Source organism: Ipomoea nil, unplaced genomic scaffold, assembly GCF_001879475.1.
Source record: "Ipomoea nil cultivar Tokyo-kokei standard unplaced genomic scaffold, Asagao_1.1 scaffold3056, whole genome shotgun sequence".
NCBI lineage: Eukaryota > Viridiplantae > Streptophyta > Magnoliopsida > Solanales > Convolvulaceae > Ipomoea > Ipomoea nil.
In genome coordinates this window covers 1,860,037-1,872,923 of record NW_017619484.1, presented here as the reverse complement: position 1 = coordinate 1,872,923, position 12,887 = coordinate 1,860,037, and the positions used below count along the sequence as shown (strand labels likewise).

Below are 12,887 nucleotides of genomic sequence, written 5' to 3'. Positions count from 1 at the left end.
ACCCTGGGGCTTAAGCCAAGAGCACAAGGTTAAGAGCATTGCGCTCTAGCGACTGAGCTAGACGGGCAACGAACGCTGACAATCAATTTTCTTATAACTATTTGGTGGGCTTGTAATATTGACAATACTAACTTTTTGTGTTGGGAGAATGAACATCCAATATTCCCGTATTGTAGATATATTAAAAAATTTGAAAATTTTTTTCTTAAAAAAATATAAGTATCAGTTTAATGTTTATTGGGTAAGTCCATCATAATTAATGATGGATTTCGAGTGTAAACGCCCACCCAGGGGCTTGAACCCAGGACCACAAGGTTAAGAGCCTTGCGCTCTACCGACTGAGCTAGACGGGCAACAAACGCTGACAATCAATTTTCTTATAACTATTTGGTGGGCTTGTAATATTGACAATACTAACTTTTTGTGTTGTGAGAATGAACATCCAATATTCCCTTATTGTAGATATATTAAAAAATTTGAAAATTTTTTTCTTAAAAAAATATAAGTATCAGTTTAATGCTTATTGGGTAAGTCCATCATAATTAATGATGGATTTCGAGTGTAAACGATCACCCTGGGGCTTAAACCCAAGACCACAAGGTTAAGAGCCTTGCGCTCTACCGACTGAGCTAGCCGGGCAACACACAAAAATAGTCAATTTTCCTATAACTATTTGATGGACTTGTTATATTGATGAAACTAAATTTTTGTTTTGTGAAAACGAACATCCAATATTCCATTGTTAAAGTTACATAAAATTGAATATGGATATTCGTTTTTCTTATAAGATATTTCAACCCGAAATAACGCATTAGATCTCAAGTCTACGTGCCCACCCTAGGGCTTAAGCCAAGAGCACAAGGTTAAGAGTATTGCGCTCTACCGACTGAGCTAGACGGGCAACGAACGCTGACAATCAATTTTCTTATAACTATTTGGAGAACTTGTAATATTGATAAAACTAACTTTTTGTGTTGTGAGAATGAACATCCAATATTCCCTTAATGTAGATATATTAAAAAATTGGAAAATTTTTTTCTAAAAAAAATATAAGAATCAGTTTAATGTTTATTGGGTAAGTCCATTATAATTAATGATGGATCTCAAGTCTAAACGCCCACCCTGGGACTTGAACCCAGGACCACAAGGTTAAGAGCCTTGCGCTCTACCGACTGAGCTAGACGGGCAACTAACGCTGAGAATCAATTTTCTTATAACTATTTGGTGGGCTTGTAATAGTGACAATACTAACTTTTTGTGTTGTGAGAATGAACATCCAATATTCCCTTATTGTTGATATATTAAAAAATTGGAAAAAAATTTTCTTAAAAAAATATAAGAATCAGTTTAATGTTTATTGGGTAAGTCCATTATAATTAATGATGGATCTCAAGTCGAAACGCCCACCCTGGGGCTTGAACCAAGGACCACAAGGTTAAGAGCCCTACGCTCTACCGACTAAACTAGACGGGCAATTAACACTGACAATCAATTTTCTTATAACTATTTGGTGAGTTTGTAATATTGATAAAACTAACTTTTTGTGTTGTGAGAATGAACATCCAATATTCCCTTATTGTAGATATATTAAAAAATTGGAAAATTTTTTTCTTAAAAAAATATAAGAATCAGTTTAATGTTTATTGGGTAAGTCCATCATAATTAATGATGGATTTCGAGTGTAAACGCCTACCCTGGGGCTTAAACCCACAAGGTTAAGAGCCTTGCGCTCTACCGACTGAGATAGACGGGCAACACAGAATAATAGTCAATTTTCCTATAACTATTTGATGGACTTGTTATATTGATAAAACTAACCTTTTGTTATGTGAAAACGAACATCCAATATTCCATTGTTAAAGTTACATAAAAATGAATATGAATATTCGTTTTTCTTATAAGATATTTCAACCCGAAATAACGCATTAGATCTCAAGTCTACGTGCCCACCCTAGGGCTTAAGCCAAGAGCACAAGGTTAAGAGTATTGCGCTCTACCGACTGAGCTAGACGGGCAACGAACGCTGACAATCAATTTTCTTATAACTATTTGGAGAACTTGTAATATTGATAAAACTAACTTTTTGTGTTATGAGAATGAACATCCAATATTCCCTTATTGTAGATATATTAAAAAATTGGAAAATGTTTTTTTAAAAAAAATATAAGAATCAGTTTAATGTTTATTGGGTAAGTCCATTATAATTAATGATGGATCTCAAGTCTAAACACCCACCCTGGGACTTGAACCCAGGACCACAAGGTTAAGAGCCTTGCGCTCTACCGACTGAGCTAGACGGGCAACTAACGCTGAGAATCAATTTTCTTATAACTATTTGGTGGGCTTGTAATAGTGACAATACTAACTTTTTGTGTTGTGAGAATGAACATCCAATATTCCCTTATTGTTGATATATTAAAAAATTGGAAAAAAATTTTCTTAAAAAAATATAAGAATCAGTTTAATGTTTATTGGGTAAGTCCATTATAATTAATGATGGATCTCAAGTCGAAACGCCCACCCTGGGGCTTGAACCAAGGACCACAAGGTTAAGAGCCCTACGCTCTACCGACTAAACTAGACGGGCAATTAACACTGACAATCAATTTTCTTATAACTATTTGGTGAGTTTGTAATATTGATAAAACTAACTTTTTGTGTTGTGAGAATGAACATCCAATATTCCCTTATTGTAGATATATTAAAAAATTGGAAAAAATTTTTCTAAAAAAAATATAAGAATCAGTTTAATGTTTATAGGGTAAGTCCATCATAATTAATGATGGATTTCGAGTGTAAACGCCTACCCTGGGGCTTAAACCCACAAGGTTAAGAGCCTTGCGCTCTACCGACTGAGATAGACGGGCAACACAGAATAATAGTCAATTTTCCTATAACTATTTGATGGACTTGTTATATTGATAAAACTAACCTTTTGTTATGTGAAAACGAACATCCAATATTCCATTGTTAAAGTTACATAAAAATGAATATGGATATTCGTTTTTCTTATAAGATATTTCAACCCGAAATAACGCATTAGATCTCAAGTCTACGTGCCCACCATGGGGCTTAAGCCAAGAGCACAAGGTTAAGAGCATTGCGCTCTAGCGACTGAGCTAGACGGGCAACGAACGCTGACAATCAATTTTCTTATAACTATTTGGTGGGCTTGTAATATTGACAATACTAACTTTTTGTGTTGGGAGAATGAACATCCAATATTCCCGTATTGTAGATATATTAAAAAATTGGAAAATTTTTTTCTTAAAAAAATATAAGAATCAGTTTAATGTTTATTGGGTAAGTCCATCATAATTAATGATGGATTTCGAGTGTAAACGCCCACCCAGGGGCTTGAACCCAGGACCACAAGGTTAAGAGCCTTGCGCTCTACCGACTGAGCTAGACGGGCAACAAACGCTGACAATCAATTTTCTTATAACTATTTGGTGGGCTTGTAATATTGACAATACTAACTTTTTGTGTTGTGAGAATGAACATCCAATATTCCCTTATTGTAGATATATTAAAAAATTGGAAAATTGTTTTCTTAAAAAAATATAAGAATCAGTTTAATGTTTATTGGGTAAGTCCATCATAATTAATGATGGATTTCGAGTGTAAACGCCCACCCTGGGGCTTAAACCCACAAGGTTAAGAGCCTTGCGCTCTACCTACTGAGATAGACGGGCAACACAGAATAATAGTCAATTTTCCTATAACTATTTGATGGACTTGTTATATTGATAAAACTAACCTTTTGTTATGTGAAAACGAACATCCAATATTCCATTGTTAAAGTTTCATAAAAATGAATATGAATATTCGTTTTTCTTATAAGATATTTCAACCCGAAATAACGCATTAGATCTCAAGTCTACGTGCCCACCCTGGGGCTTAAGCCAAGAGCACAAGGTTAAGAGGATTGCGCTCTACCGACTGAGCTAGACGGGCAACGAACGCTGACAATCAATTTTCTTATAACTATTTGGAGAACTTGTAATATTGATAAAACTAACTTTTTGTGTTGTGAGAATGAACATCCAATATTCCCATATTGTAGATATATTAAAAAATTGGAAAATTTTTTTTTAAAACAAATATAAGAATCAGTTTATTGTTTCTTGGGTAAGTCCATTATAATTAATGATGGATCTCAAGTCTAAAAGCCCACCCAGGGGCTTGAACCCAGGACCACAAGGTTAAGAGCCTTGCGCTCTACCGACTGAGCTAGACGGGCAACGAACGCTGACAATCAATTTTCTTATAACTATTTGGTGGGCTTGTAATATTGACAATACTAACTTTTTGTGTTGTGAGAATGAACATCCAATATTCCCTTATTGTTGATATATTAAAAAATTTGAAAATTTTTTTCTTAAAAAAATATAAGTATCAGTTTAATGTTTATTGGGTAAGTCCATCATAATTAATGATGGATTTCGAGTGTAAACACCCACCCTGGGGCTTAAACCCAAGACCACAAGGTTAAGAGCCTTGCGCTCTACCGACTGAGCTAGATGGGCAACACACAAAAATAGTCAATTTTCCTATAACTATTTGATGGACTTGTTATATTGATTAAACTAAATTTTTGTTATGTGAAAACGAACATCCAATATTCCATTGTTAAAGTTACATAAAATTGAATATGGATATTCGTTTTTCTTACAAGATATTTCAACCAGAAATAACGCATTAGATCTCAAGTCTACGTGCCCACCCTGGGGCTTAAGCCCAGGAGCACAAGGTTAAGAGCCTTGCGCTCTACCGACTGAGCTAGACGGGCAACGAACGCTGACAATCAATTTTCTTATAACTATTTAGTGGACTTGTAATATTGATAAAACTAACTTTTTGTGTTGTGAGAATGAACATCCAATATTCCCTTATTGTAGATATATTAAAAAACTAGTAATTGTCCTGTGCGATGCACGGAAAATATGTTATAAAAATATACCCTATATGAGGTTTATTTATATATAAAATTTTTGTTCTTTAATAATTATTATGTGTGAATTCCTATGATAAAATTATGAACATAAATATATTTACAATTAAAATAATATTTAAGGTGGGTGATTACTACAAATCTTAAACTATATTAAAAATTTAGTACATAGTATTTAATATTACAAATTCTTAAGAACTTAGTAAACTACAATAGTAATTGAATTACAATTTTAAAGTCACCACGGATCAAAATTTTTAGACCTTTGAGATTTCTAACTCTAGATGTAGCAACATACAATTGACCTTTAAAGATCAAAATCATAATCTTAGTTCGAACATTGATTTTTTCTTCCAAATACTATCGAATTAAGTGTGTAATCAATAAAAGATGAGAACTAATAATTCGAGAATATAATCTTAATGTTACTAAGTCACTTCACGTCAATTAAGTTGGAGAGTGTTGTTGGATAGTATCCGATGAATCCACGAATAACGCATCTTTGTCTCCGTAGTCCTCAATGTGCACATCAACAATCTTAAATATTAGGCCGCCTAGTTATGCCATATATTAATTTCAAACTTATGAACTTTGGGGTTGCATGCAATAAAAAGTATATTTTAAATATACTAAGGGTACATTATATATGTATGTAAGGTACTTTCAATATAAAAATAATGTATTTTTAATATATTAAAAATGTATTTGATATTCATGATCCATACAATTATGTGGACCATCGTTCCTCACAATAATTTGCCAGTAGAAATTGAAATATAAATAAATATAATAAATAAATAAATAAATAAATATATATATATATATATATATATATATATATATATATATATATATTAGAAACTGTCCGTGGAAATTATTATCATTATTATTATTATTCCAATTATTATTATTATTATTATTATTATTATTATTGTTGTTATTATAATTAACAATATTATTATGGTTTTGTGAAAATTAAATGTTGATTATCAACATTTAATTTTCACAATAACAATATTATTATGGTCTTGTGAAAATTAAATGTTGCACAAGACCATATGGCTTATATATATATATATATATATATATTAGAAACTGTCCGTGGAAATTATTATCATTATTATTATTATTCCAATTATTACTATTATTATTATTATTATTATTGTTATTATAATTAACAATATTATTATGGTTTTTGGAAAATTAAATGTTGATTATCAACATTTAATTTTCACAATAACAATATTATTATGGTCTTGTGAAAATTAAATGTTGCACAAGACCATATGGCTTTATTATATATAGGATTGGAAAGTTTGTTTCTAAAAAAAATATAAGAATCAGCGTCTAAACGCCTACCATGGGGCTTGAACCCAGGACCACAAAGTTAAGAGCCTTGTGCTCTATCGACTAAGCTAGACGGGCAACACATAATTATAGTCAATTTTCTTATAACTATTTGATGGACTTGTTATATTGATAAAACTAACTTTTTGTTATGTGAAAACGAACATCCAATATTCCATTGTTAAAGTTACATAAAATTGAATATGGATATTCGTTTTTCATACAAGATATTGCAACCAGAAATAACGCATTAGATCTCAAGTCTACGTGCCCACCCTGGGGCTTAAGCCCAGGAGCACAAGGTTAAGAGCCTTGCGCTCTACCGACTGAGCTAGACGGGCAACGAACGCTGACATTCAATTTTCTTATAACTATTTGGTGGGCTTGTAATATTGACAATACTAACTTTTTGTGTTGTGAGAATGAACATCCAATATTCCCATATTGTAGATATATTAAAACATTGGAAAACTTTTTTCTTAAAAAAATATAAGTATCAGTTTAATGTTTATTGGGTAAGTCCATCATAATTAATGATGGATTTCGAGTGTAAACACCCACCCTGGGGCTTAAACCCAAAACCACAAGGTTAAGAGCCTTGCGTTCTACCGACTGAGCTAGACGGGCAACACACAATAATAGTCAATTTTCCTATAACTATTTGATGGACTTGTTATATTGATTAAACTAAATTTTTATTATGTGAAAAAGAACATCCAATATTCCATTGTTAAAGTTACATAAAATTGAATATGGATATTTGTTTTTCTTACAAGATATTGCAACCAGAAATAACGCATTAGATCTCAAGTCTACGTGCCCACCCTGGGGCTTAAGCCCAGGAGCACAAGGTTAAGAGCCTTGCGCTCTACCGACTGAGCTAGACAGGCAACGAACGCTGACAATCAATTTTCTTATAACTAATTAGTGGACTTGTAATATTGATAAAACTAACTTTTTGTGTTGTGAGAATGAACATCCAATATTCCCTTATTGTAGATATATTAAAAAATTGGAAAATTTGTTTCTAAAAAAAATATAAGAATCAGTGTCTAAACGCCTACCATGGGGCTTGAACCCAGGACCACAAGGTTAAGAGCCTTGTGCTATATCGACTAAGCTAGACGGGCAACACACAATTATAGTCAATTTTCTTATAACTATTTGATGGACTTGTTATATTGATAAAACTAACTTTTTGTTATGTGAAAACGAACATCCAATATTCCATTGTTAAAGTTACATAAAATTGAATATGGATATTCGCTTTTCATACAAGATATTGCAACCAGAAATAACGCATTAGATCTCAAGTCTACGTGCCCACCCTGGGCTTAAGCTAGACGTGCAATGAACGCTAACAATCAATTTTCTTATTACAATTTTGTGGACTTGTAATATTGATAAAACTAACTTTTTGTGTTGTGAGAATGAACATCCAATATTCCCTTATTGTAGATATATTAAAAAATTGGAAAATTTATTTCTTAAAAAAATATAAGAATCAGTTTAATGTTTATTGGGTAAGTCCATCATAATTAATGATGGATTTCGAGTGTAAACGCCCACCCAGGGGCTTAAACCCAGGACCACAAGGTTAAGAGTCTTGCGCTCTACCGACTGAGATAGACGGACAACACAGATTAATAGTCAATTTTCCTATAACTATTTGATGGACTTGTTATATTGCTAAAACTAACTTTTTGTTATGTGAAAACGAACATCCAATATTCCATTGTTAAAGTTACATAAAATTGAATATGGATATTCGTTTTTCTTACAAGATATTGCAACCAGAAATAACGCATTAGATCTCAAGTCTACGTGCCCACCCTGGGGCTTAAGCCCAGGAGCACAAGGTTAAGAGCCTTGCGCTCTACCGACTGAGCTAGACGGGCAACGAACGCTGACAATCAATTTTCTTATAACTATTTGGTGGACTCGTAATATTGATAAAACTAACTTTTTGTGTTGTGAGAATGAACATCCAATATTCCCTTATTGTAGATATATTAAAAAATTGGTAAATTTTTTTCTTAAAAAAATATAAGAATCAGTTTAATGTTTTTTGGGTAAATCCATCATAATTAATGATGGATTTCAAGTGTAAACGCCAACCATGGGGCTTGAACCCAGGACCACAAGGTTAAGAGCCTTGCGCTCTACCGACTAAGCTAGACGAGCAACACACAATAATAGTCAACTTTCCTATAACTATTTGATGGACTTGTTATATTGCTAAAACTAACTTTTTGTTATGTGAAAACGAACATCCAATATTGCATAGTTAAAGTTAAATAAAATTGAATTTGGATATTCGTTTTTCTTACAAGTTATTGCAACCAGAAATAACGCATTAGATCTCAAGTCTACTTGCCCACCCAGGGGCTTAAGCCCAGTTGCACAAGGTTAAGAGTCTTGCGCTCTACCAACTAAGCTAGACGGGCAACGAACGCCCACAATCAATTTTCTTATAACTATTTGGTAGACTTGTAATATTGATAAAACTAAGTCCATTATAATTAATGATGGATTTCAAGTCTAAACGACCGACCTGGGGCTTGACCCCAGGACCACAAGGTTAAGAGCCTTGCGCTCTACCGACTGAGCTAGACGGGCAACACACAATAATAGTCAGTTTTCCTATAACTATTTGATGGACTTGTTATATTGATAAAACTAACTTTTTATTATGTGAAAACGAACATCCAATATTCCATTGTTAAAGTTACATAAAATTGAATATGGATATTTGTTTTTCTTACAAGATATTGCAACCAGAAATAACGCATTAGATCTCAAGTCTACGTGCCCACCCTGGGGCTTAAGCCCAGGAGCACAAGGTTAAGAGCCTTGCGCTCTACCGACTGAGCTAGACGGCCAACGAACGCTGACAATCAATTTTCTTATAACTATTTGGTTGACTTGTAATATTGATAAAACTAACTTTTTGTGTTGTGAGAATGAACATCCAATATTCCCTTACTGTAGATATATTAAAAAATTTGAAAATTTTTTTCTAAAAAATATATAAGGATCAGTTTAATGTTTATTGGGTAAGTCCATTATAATTAATGATGGATTTCAAGTCTAAACGCCCACCCTAGGGCTTGAATCCAGGACCGCAAAGTTAAGAGCCTTGCACTCTACCGATTGAGCTAGACGAGCAACACATAATTATAGTCAATTTTCTTATAACTATTTGATGGACTTGTTATATTGATAAAACTTACTTTTTGTTATGTGAAAACGAACATCCAATATTCCATTGTTAAAGTTACATAAAATTGAATATGGATATTTGTTTTTCTTACAAGATATTGCAACCAGAAATAACGCATTAGATCTCAAGTCTACGTGCCCACCCTGGGGCTTAAGCCCAGGAGCACAAGTTTAAGAGCCTTGCGCTCTACCGACAGAGCTAGACGGCCAACGAACGCTGACAATCAATTTTCTTATAACTATTTGGTTGACTTGTAATATTGATAAACTAACTTTTTGTGTTGTGAGAATAAACATCCAATATTCCCTTATTGTAGATATATTAAAAAATTGGAAAATTTTTTTCTAAAAAATATATAAGGATCAGTTTAATGCTTATTGGGTAAGTCCATTATAATTAATGATGGATTTCAAGTCTAAACGCCCACCCTAGGACTTGAATCCAGGACCGCAAAGTTAAGAGCCTTGCGCTCTACTGATTGAGCTAGACGGGCAACACAAAATTAAAGTCAATTTTCTTATAACTATTTGATGGACTTGTTATATTGATAAAACTAACTTTTTGTTATGTGAAAACGAACATCCAATATTCCATTGTTAAAGTTACATAAAATTGAATTTGGATATTCGTTTTTCTTACAAGATATTGCAACCAGAAATAACGCATTAGATCTCAAGTCTACGTGCCCACCCTGGGGCTTAAGCCAAGAACATAAGGTTAAGAGCCTTGCGTTCTACCGACTGAGCTAGACGGGCAACGAACGCTGACAATCAATTTTCTTATAACTATTTGGTGGGCATGTAATATTGATAAAACTAACTTTTTGTGTTGTGAGAATGAACATCCAATATTCCCTTATTGTAGATATATTAAAAAATTAGAAAATTTTTTTCTAAAAAAAATATAAGAATCAGTTTAATGTTTATTGGGTAAGTCCATTATAATTAATGATGGATTTAAAGTCTGAACGCCCACCCTAGGGCTTGAATCCAGGACCGCAAAGTTAAGAGCCTTGCGCTCTACCGATTGAGCTAGACGGGCAACACACAATTATAGTCAATTTTCTTATAACTATTTGATGGACTTGTTATATTGATAAAACTAACTTTTTGTTATGCGAAAACGAACATCCAATATTCCATTGTTAAAGTTACATAAAATTGAATATGGATATTTGTTTTTCTTACAAGATATTGCAACCAGAAATAACGCATTAGATCTCAAGTCTACGTGCCCACCCTGGGGCTTAAGCCCAGGAGCACAAGTTTAAGAGCCTTGCGCTCTACCGACAGAGCTAGACGGCCAACGAACGCTGACAATCAATTTTCTTATAACTATTTGGTTGACTTGTAATATTGATAAAACTAACTTTTTGTGTTGTGAGAATAAACATCCAATATTCCCTTATTGTAGATATATTAAAAAATTGGAAAATTTTTTTCTAAAAAATATATAAGGATCAGTTTAATGCTTATTGGGTAAGTCCATTATAATTAATGATGGATTTCAAGTCTAAACGCCCACCCTAGGACTTGAATCCAGGACCGCAAAGTTAAGAGCCTTGCGCTCTACTGATTGAGCTAGACGGGCAACACAAAATTAAAGTCAATTTTCTTATAACTATTTGATGGACTTGTTATATTGATAAAACTAACTTTTTGTTATGTGAAAACGAACATCCAATATTCCATTGTTAAAGTTACATAAAATTGAATATGGATATTCGTTTTTCTTACAAGATATTGCAACCAGAAATAACGCATTAGATCTCAAGTCTACGTGCCCACCCTGGGGCTTAAGCCAAGAACATAAGGTTAAGAGCCTTGCGTTCTACCGACTGAGCTAGACGGGCAACGAACGCTGACAATCAATTTTCTTATAACTATTTGGTGGGCATGTAATATTGATAAAACTAACTTTTTGTGTTGTGAGAATGAACATCCAATATTCCCTTATTGTAGATATATTAAAAAATTAGAAAATTTTTTTCTAAAAAAAATATAAGAATCAGTTTAATGTTTATTGGGTAAGTCCATTATAATTAATGATGGATTTAAAGTCTGAACGCCCACCCCTAGGGCTTGAATCCAGGACCGCAAAGTTAAGAGCCTTGCGCTCTACCGATTGAGCTAGACGGGCAACACACAATTATAGTCAATTTTCTTATAACTATTTGATGGACTTGTTATATTGATAAAACTAACTTTTTGTTATGCGAAAACGAACATCCAATATTCCATTGTTAAAGTTACATAAAATTGAATATGGATATTTGTTTTTCTTACAAGATATTGCAACAAGAAAATAACGCATTAGATCTCAAGTCTAAACGCCCACCCTAGGGCTTAAGCCAAGGAGCACAAGGGTAAGAGTCTTGCGCTCTCCCGACTGAGCTAGACGGGCAACACACAATAATAGTCTATTTTCCTATAACTATTTGATGGACTTATTATATTGATAAAACTAACTTTTTGTTATGCGAAAACGAACATCCAATATTCCATTGTAAAAGTTACATAAAATTGAATATGGATATTCGTTTTTCTTACAAGATATTGCAACCAGAAATAACGCATTAGATCTCAAGTCTACGTGCCCACCCTGGGGCTTAAGCCCAGGAGCACAAGGGTAAGAGCCTTGCGCTCTACCAACTGAGCTAGACGGGCAACGAACGCTGACAATCAATTTTCTTATAACTATTTGGTGGACTTGTAATATTGATAAAACTAACTTTTTGTGTTGTGAGAATGAACCTCCAATATTCCCTTATTGTAGATATATTAAAAAATTGGAAAAATTTTTTCTAAAAAAAATATAAGAATCAGTTTAATGTTTATTGGGTAAGTCCATTATAATTAATAATGATGGAACTCAAGTTTAAACGCCCACCCTAGGGCTTGAACCCAGGACCACTAGGTTAAGACCCTTGCGTTCTACCAACTGAGCTAGACGAGCAACACACAATTATAGTCAATTTTATTATAACTATTTGATGGACTTGTTATATTGATAAAACTAACTTTTTGTTATGCGAAAACGAACATCCAATATTCCATTGTTAAAGTTACATAAAATTGAATATGGATATTCGTTTTTCTTACAAGATATTGCAACCAGAAATAACGCATTAGATCTCAAGTCTAAACGCCCACCCTAGGGCTTAAGCCCAGGAGCACAAGGGTAAGAGCCTTGCGCTCTACCGACTGAGCTAGACGGGCAACACACAATAATAGTCAATTTTCTTATAACTATTTGATGGACTTGTAATATTGATAAAACTAACATTTTTTTTGTGAAAATGAACATCCAATATTCCAATGTTAAAGTTACATAAAAATGAATATGCAAATTCCTTTTTCTTAC

At 33.2% G+C, this 12,887-nt stretch overlaps 5 non-coding genes across 5 annotated transcripts; all 5 read right to left on the bottom strand.

Moving 5' to 3' along the window:
• Positions 1 to 280: 280 nt before the first annotated feature.
• TRNAK-CUU lies at positions 281 to 353 on the bottom strand. Its single transcript has one exon. It is a non-coding gene; the product is annotated as a tRNA-Lys (tRNA).
• A 761-nt stretch (positions 354 to 1,114) lies between these two features.
• Positions 1,115 to 1,187, bottom strand: TRNAK-CUU. Its single transcript has one exon. It is a non-coding gene; the product is annotated as a tRNA-Lys (tRNA).
• Positions 1,188 to 2,228: 1,041 nt separating this feature from the next.
• On the bottom strand, positions 2,229 to 2,301 carry TRNAK-CUU. The gene has a single exon. It is a non-coding gene; the product is annotated as a tRNA-Lys (tRNA).
• A 1,041-nt stretch (positions 2,302 to 3,342) lies between these two features.
• Positions 3,343 to 3,415, bottom strand: TRNAK-CUU. Its single transcript has one exon. It is a non-coding gene; the product is annotated as a tRNA-Lys (tRNA).
• Positions 3,416 to 4,170: 755 nt separating this feature from the next.
• TRNAK-CUU lies at positions 4,171 to 4,243 on the bottom strand. The gene has a single exon. It is a non-coding gene; the product is annotated as a tRNA-Lys (tRNA).
• Between the last annotated feature and the right edge of the window lie 8,644 nt (positions 4,244 to 12,887).